Consider the following 7,111-nt stretch of genomic DNA (forward strand, 5'->3'; position numbering starts at 1 on the left):
AAAATCCATAGTGATCTATGTAGCATTTGGTCATTTGTTAACTTTGACCTATCAAAGGCTGCCTTTAGTGTCCAAAGTTAACACTATGCTTCGATTAAAACCACCCACAAATTGTGACTGTGAAAAGCAAAATACTCTGCTTTTTAAGGCAGCTGGTATAGAATTCGAATGTCTATTTATTTATTTTTTAACAACTGCCTTAGCTAGGAAGTTTTCTCTACTCAGACACCCACCTAGACTTGGCAGCAAAACTTTAAAATTGCAAATGGGTACCTGAGGCCTACAGCTGTGTATGCTAATTTGGACAAGAAATGCCATTTCTCATATAATCCTCAGATCTTTACCCAGAAGGCAGCAAGTTTTAATGTCGTCATATGGTAAAACATTAGGCCTCCCTCTTGTTTCTCAAGGCATACCGTAAAGTGAGCACAAGTGGAACTAAAATACCTATGTGAAAACTGCATGAAGATATTGCTGAGAAGCGATCCTTCTTAATAGCGACGAGATCCAAAGGCTGAGGGTTTGGCCATGACGATGATTTTTATTTTGATCTGCTGGGAGGCCGTGCCATGCAGACTGCTTTTCAAGGTTTGCCATGAGGAAGATCTGCACGAAGAACTTGAGATCCAAAGCTTTCTGGGTGTGCGGAAAGTGGTTGCACAGCTCTTTGGATCCAGGCCTCAACTTAAAGATAATAACTGCCCGTCCTGCTGATCTGCAGTCTAAACGCAGTAGACTTGATGATTTTGCATCTTCCCTGAATGCCACCGATGCAAGATGACAGCGAAACCTTTTTCTGCGTGGGCGCGAGTACCGCTTCCCCTCCTGCTATTCCCTGGTGCTTTGACGCAATCCTGCCTAATGAATTTGCCGGGGAGAGGTGGGGGGGGGGTATGTTGTGTGCTGTGTAGTGGCATCAAAGCAAAGTCACAAGTCAGCAGCCGCTGCTGCTTGCTTATTACTTGGAAAAGACGGGAGTCGTCTAAAAGTAGCCGCAACGGAGTAAGCAATTTTCTTATGAGCTAGAGAGGAAGATGGCTTATGCCCCCTGCTTGATAGCTTTTAAATAAAACTTCCCTGTGGGGTCAGAAATCATTACTGCCTATCTGATTTGTTGGGAAAATGCGAAAGCTTTAGATCTGGAGATGGAGAGCCCGAATGAGATTCCAAAGAGTGATTGTCTGCGACGATTCTGCTCCACTGGCTTCATTCTATATCGACAGGATTTTAAAAATTTTGCTATTTACATATGCTTATGGTGAGCAAGCAGGCATTTCGGCAGAATGCAGCTGCTGCCACAAAATTCAGATTAATCTGGACAAGGGGGTGCATAGTCAGGAAACTCAGGTATCCTAGGAAACAGCAGCTGGAATTTCCTTTGCCTTCATATAGGCTCTACAGTTGATGTCTCCTTGTGGATGGGCGTTTATCAATAACATATGAATGAAGCGGGTTGGTGACTTCGGTTACGCGGTGCCACGTACAACGTGGTCACAGACGCCAGATTCCATGTGACAATCAGCCTTTTTTCTCTGCAATGTGCATCACTGGTGAGAACATTGATCAAGGGTGACCTTATGAGGTCACTGAGGTCTACCCTTCTGACTGTTCGTAGGGCTACTTCGCATATTATCCAACATGAGCATATTTATCTAGCAGAGACGCACTACTAATCACAGTTTCTTGGAATATGGAAATGTGTGGAGGGCCTTCTCAGCGGTGGCGCCTGGTCTGTGGAACGCCTTCCCATCAGATGTCCAGGAAATAAACAACTCTCTGACTTTTAGAAGGCATCTGAAGGCAACCCTGTAGAGGGAAGTATTTAAACGTTTGACGTCTTACTGCGTTTGATGTTTTAATTTGCTGGAGGCTGCCCAGGGTGGCAGGGGCAGCCCAATCAGATGGGTGGCATATAAATGAATTCTTGCTATTATTGTTGTTATTAATATTATTAGCCAGTGTAATACATACAACTTCAAACTGCTTCCCAGTGAAGAAAAGTAGTATTTAAATATGGAACAACATAACCGAGCACTGGTCGCTTTTACTCAAATGGTGTCTTGCATACATTTTGAAATAATTGTTGTATAAATAGCATTGTCAACGGCACAGCAAAAATCCCTGCCCCAAGCAATTTACAATCTTGGTCTGCAATCCTAAATGCACTTACCGGGGAGAATGCCTCGTTGAACTCAGGACGACTTACTCCTGAGTAAACGTGCTTAGGATTGCACAAAAGGCTATGCTAAAACCCTTCATAAGATTGCTAGCCCTCTATATGAGCAGGTGGATTTTTGAAGGTAACTGTGATGGGACCACTTTATGAAACATTACTGGGAAAGAATAACTATTAAAGGTTGGATGTTGATTCTGGACCATGTGGTCATATTTGCTTGGCAGTACTATTAATTCTGTTGGAACTGACTCCTTTTTGGCAAAGGTTTGAAGGCCCTTTTTGAGGTGACGGATGTAGCTGACAAAGGAGCCTGTGTGGAATGCAGCCTGGAAATCAAATCCTCTTGCAAGCAAATTGAGTTTTGGAAATGGTTATTTAGTTAGATAGCTTCCTGCTAGAGAATCAGTGTATGTGTCTGCACAACTGGACCTTGCCCTTTCCAAATGCATTAGATTTCATAGTGAGGTATCAAAATCCCAAAGGAGCAGAAAATCCTATTTATGTATGCAACCACAGCTGTGCAGATGTTATTGGCAAAGAGATGGAAAGAGGACAAAGAATAGCAGATTATGTTGATGGATTATGCCAAAATGGCAAAAATGACCGGAAGAGTCAGAAATCAGGAAGACCAAAATTTAAATAAGGAATAGGGAAAACTTATAATTTACCTTAAAAACCATTGTAAACAGTTAAAATCATTAGTAGGATTGGGCTAACACTTGTAGTTTAATGGTGAATTTTGGATATAATGGAGATGTAAAAGATTTGGATTATTTTGTATTTATTTTTTTAACTGTTTTATTAAATTTGCTTAGTAACGTAACATTATTATATGTATTCTATAAACAAAGAATACAAAACACAATTCATTCATACTACAATGCATACCTACATAGCATTAATATATATGGTTTCTGAAAAAGGGTTTACATAACAAAATCCATTCAAAATACCATCCGGTTTAACTTTTCTTCTTTTTTTCTTTCCCCCTCCCTCCCCACTCCAACCCTCCCCTCCCCCCCCCCCCCGGTCAGGCCTTCCTTCTTCATATCTTTATCCATGTACACAGTCTGTTCATTCGAGCTTGTATGTTACGGTTGGCTTCCCCTCTTTCTATCCAGTTCCTATAAAAAGCCCATTTATTTGTGATTCATAGAATCATAGAGTTGGAAGAGACCACAAGGGCCATCGAGTCCAACCCCCTGCCAAGCAGGAAACCCCATCAGAGCACTCCTGACATATGGTTGTCAAGCCTCTGCTTAAAGACCTCCAAAGGAGGAGACTCCACCACACTCCTTGGCAGCAAATTCCACTGTCGAACAGCTCTTACTGTCAGGAAGTTCTTCCTAATGTTTAGGTGGAATCTTCTTTCTTGTAGTTTGGATCCATTGCTCCGTGTCCGCTTCTCTGGAACAGCAGAAAACAACCTTTCTCCCTCCTCTATATGACATCCTTTTATATATTTGAACATGGCTATCATATCACCCCTTAACCTCCTCTTCTCCAGGCTAAACATGCCCAGCTCTCTTAACCGTTCCTCATAAGGCATGGTTTCCAGGCCTTTGACCATTTTGGTTGCCCTCCTCTGGACACGTTCCAGTTTGCCAGTGTCCTTGAACTGTGGTGCCCAGAACTGGACACAGTACTCCAGGTGAGGTCTGACCAGAGCAGAATACAGTGGCACTATTACTTCCCTTGATTCTTTGGCATTTGTTTCCCCATCTATCCTCTACCACTATCTGTGCAAATATTTCTGATTGTACGTATTCAAAAACATAATCATTCCATTTTTCCATATTCCATTTGGCCTTTTCTTTCCATCCCAAAAAAAGATTTGGATTATTAAAAAAGATACAGGAGGAAATGATTAATAATAGGACCCACAAAGGAGAGGAGGGAAGTCCTGGATATTCTTTGGAAGCTTGTCTTTATGTTGTATGTTGGATATGTGAATGTAAAAATCTAATTTGAAAAACCAAATAAATATTTTTTAATAAAAAAAATCATAGTGAGATATAAGCAGCTGAAGAACGATGAAAAGAGTTTTTCCATTAAAACCATGCAGTACAGAATTCAGAGAACAGGTACCTAATTGAAACTACAAACAGCACAAACAAGCCTAGGATCACAGGTTTCTAAAAGGAAACATTTATTCTTGTGAAGTATCCTTATGCTGGGCCAAACAGCTGTTACCCTGCATATGGAATTTCCATGCTTGGTCATGGTGCCGAGTTGATAAATTCATTTCTATGACCAGAAAGCCAGCTTGGCAGGTATGCTCCTCTACATTAAGAAACTTGCTCTGGCTCCTGGTAACCATGACTACAATAGTACAGCCAAAATGCAAATGAGATCATGTGATTAAGATTTCCTTGAGCCTTAGCCTTGCCCATATATAACCAGCTTGATAGCTTAGCGCTGACTAAAGTAAGAGCATATCTCTATCTATCTATCTATCTATCTATCTATCTATCTATCATCTATCTATGAGATAACATATGGTCAATGAAGATGCATGATCTCCTATCAGAAATCAGCTGCGCTAATTAGAACTATGCTTGAAAGGTTTCTCATGTGAAAGTTACTCTGGGCTGAACTTGTCTTCCAGCCTCTAAATCCCACAAGGGTGAGACAAATACAGCGTAGAATGTTTACTAATCTTCAGTCCATGGGGCCTTTTGAAGTTGGATTTTGAATGATTTACACATTAAGTTTTCAAGTTCTTTTAGCATGCACTCCAACAGAGTGAAAAGATCAAAGTAGGTAGCGATTGTTGAACCATAGATTATATTAAAATACATTATAAAATATAGGTAGTGTGGTTTATAAGGGCGTGTTCTTTGTGCCCTCCTTCAACCAAGTGAGACGTTCAATGGAAATGGCATTTTGGGACTGAGAGCCTGTCAGGGAACCTGTTAACTGTTTTGCAGTGATGCACTGAAAACCAGCTGTCTCTTGAAGGGGGTGCATTCCTAAATATTTTCCATGATGAACTGCCAAAGCACTCTTGAAATGACTTGGCTATGTGGGGACTGTGCCCTGATGAAAATGTGTTTTGATTTATGTCGAGGCTGAGAAGAGAATGGATGAGCAACAGCAGGGAATCCATGTCGCAGTGCCCCAAGGTGAATTCAAAGACTGCACAAACATACACAACCAATAGATCTAAAAAGGCTTTCCTCTTCCTGTATCTGTTTTATGCAGCTTCAGCTAGTGCCACCATAGAATACCTTGTATTCTGTAACATTTGCATGGCAGGAAGAGAATACACAGGGACAGCATCTCATGTTGCACTTACAGGATGGGAAACACTTCATTTTCTGGTTCTTGGGGGACAGGGAGCGGGTGGGTGTGGGGGATTCCCTGGTCCTGAATGGGGTAACTGTGCCCCTGAAGGACCAGGTGCGCAGCCTGGGAGTCATTTTGGACTCACAGCTGTCCATGGAGCCGCAAGTTAATTCTGTGTCCAGGGCAGCTTTTTACCAGCTCCACCTGGTACGCAGGCTAAGACCCTACCTGCCCGCAGACTGTCTCGCCAGAGTGGTGCATGCTCTGGTTATCTCTCGCTTGGACTACCTCAATGCGCTCTATGTGGGGCTACCTTTGAAGGTGACCCGGAAACTGCAATTAATCCAGAATGCAGCAGCTAGACTGGTGACTGGGAGTGGCCGCCAGGACCACATAACACCGGTTCTGAGAGATCGGCATTGGCTCCCAGTATGTTTCCGAGCACGATTCAAAGTGTTGGTGCTGACCTTTAAAGCCCTAAACGGCCTCGGTCCTGTATACCTGAAGGAGCGTCTCCACCCCCATCGTTCAGCCCGGACACTGAGATCCAGCGCCGAGGGCCTTCTGGCGGTTCCCTCATTGCGAGAAGTGAGGCTACAGGGAACCAGACAGAGAGCCTTCTTGGTAGTGGCACCCGCCCTGTGGAACACCCTCCCATCAGATATCAAAGAGATAAACAACTACCTGACATTCAGAAGACATCTTAAGGCAGCCCTGTTCAAGGAAGTTTTATAATATTTAACACTGTACTGTTTTTAACACTTGATTGGGAGCCGCCCAGAGTGGCTGGGGAAACTCAGCCAGATGGGCGGGGTATAAATAATTTATTATTAGCATCATCATCATCATCTTACTTATCATTCACCACCCAAAGGCACAGTGACTTTGAGAAATGCTAGCTTAGAATATCTTTGCCCCCATACTATGCATTTGGACCGGAAAACCCCACCTTTTCATTGCGGCACTCCAGCCAAACAAGTATTCCAACAAGGAACTTGAATCCCTTGATTATAAGGCTGCGGTTGCTCAGACGAGAGAGGCAGTGCAAACCACTCCTTAGTTTTGTATTTGAAGAGATGGCTTTGTCCATGTAAGCTCAGCAAGTGGGCAAGAACAAAAATGTTGCACGTTTATTAGTAAAAGGAAAGACTTTCAGCTCACAACTTTTGGAAACGGTATTCTTAACTTCAGTAATTAGAGTTATCACATACATCCCAGTTTATATATAATATATACACTCTTCTGATGTATAAATGATACTCTTCTTTTTGCTTGCTTTGCTGAAATGTGTTTATTGAATTGATTTTTATTACATAAAGGACATTTGAACTGGTTGAAATATTGGTGAAGGATGTGTGCTAGACAGCATCTTAAAAAGCAGAGACATCACCTTGCCAACAAAGGTCCCTATGGTTAAAGCTATGGTTGTCCCAGTAGTGATGTATGGAAGTGAGAGCTGGACCATAAAGAAGGCTGATCGCCAAAGAATTGATGCTTTTGAATTATAGTGCTGGAGGGAGACTTGAGAGTCCCATGGACTGAAAGAAGATCAAACCTATGCATTCTTAAGGAAATCAGCCCTGAGTGCTCACTGGAAGGACAGATCATGAAGCTGAGGCTCCAATACTTTGGCCACCTCATGAGAAG

This window comes from Podarcis liolepis (assembly GCF_965112155.1).
Source record: "Podarcis liolepis genome assembly, chromosome: 10".
In the NCBI taxonomy this organism is placed as follows: domain Eukaryota; kingdom Metazoa; phylum Chordata; class Lepidosauria; order Squamata; family Lacertidae; genus Podarcis; species Podarcis liolepis.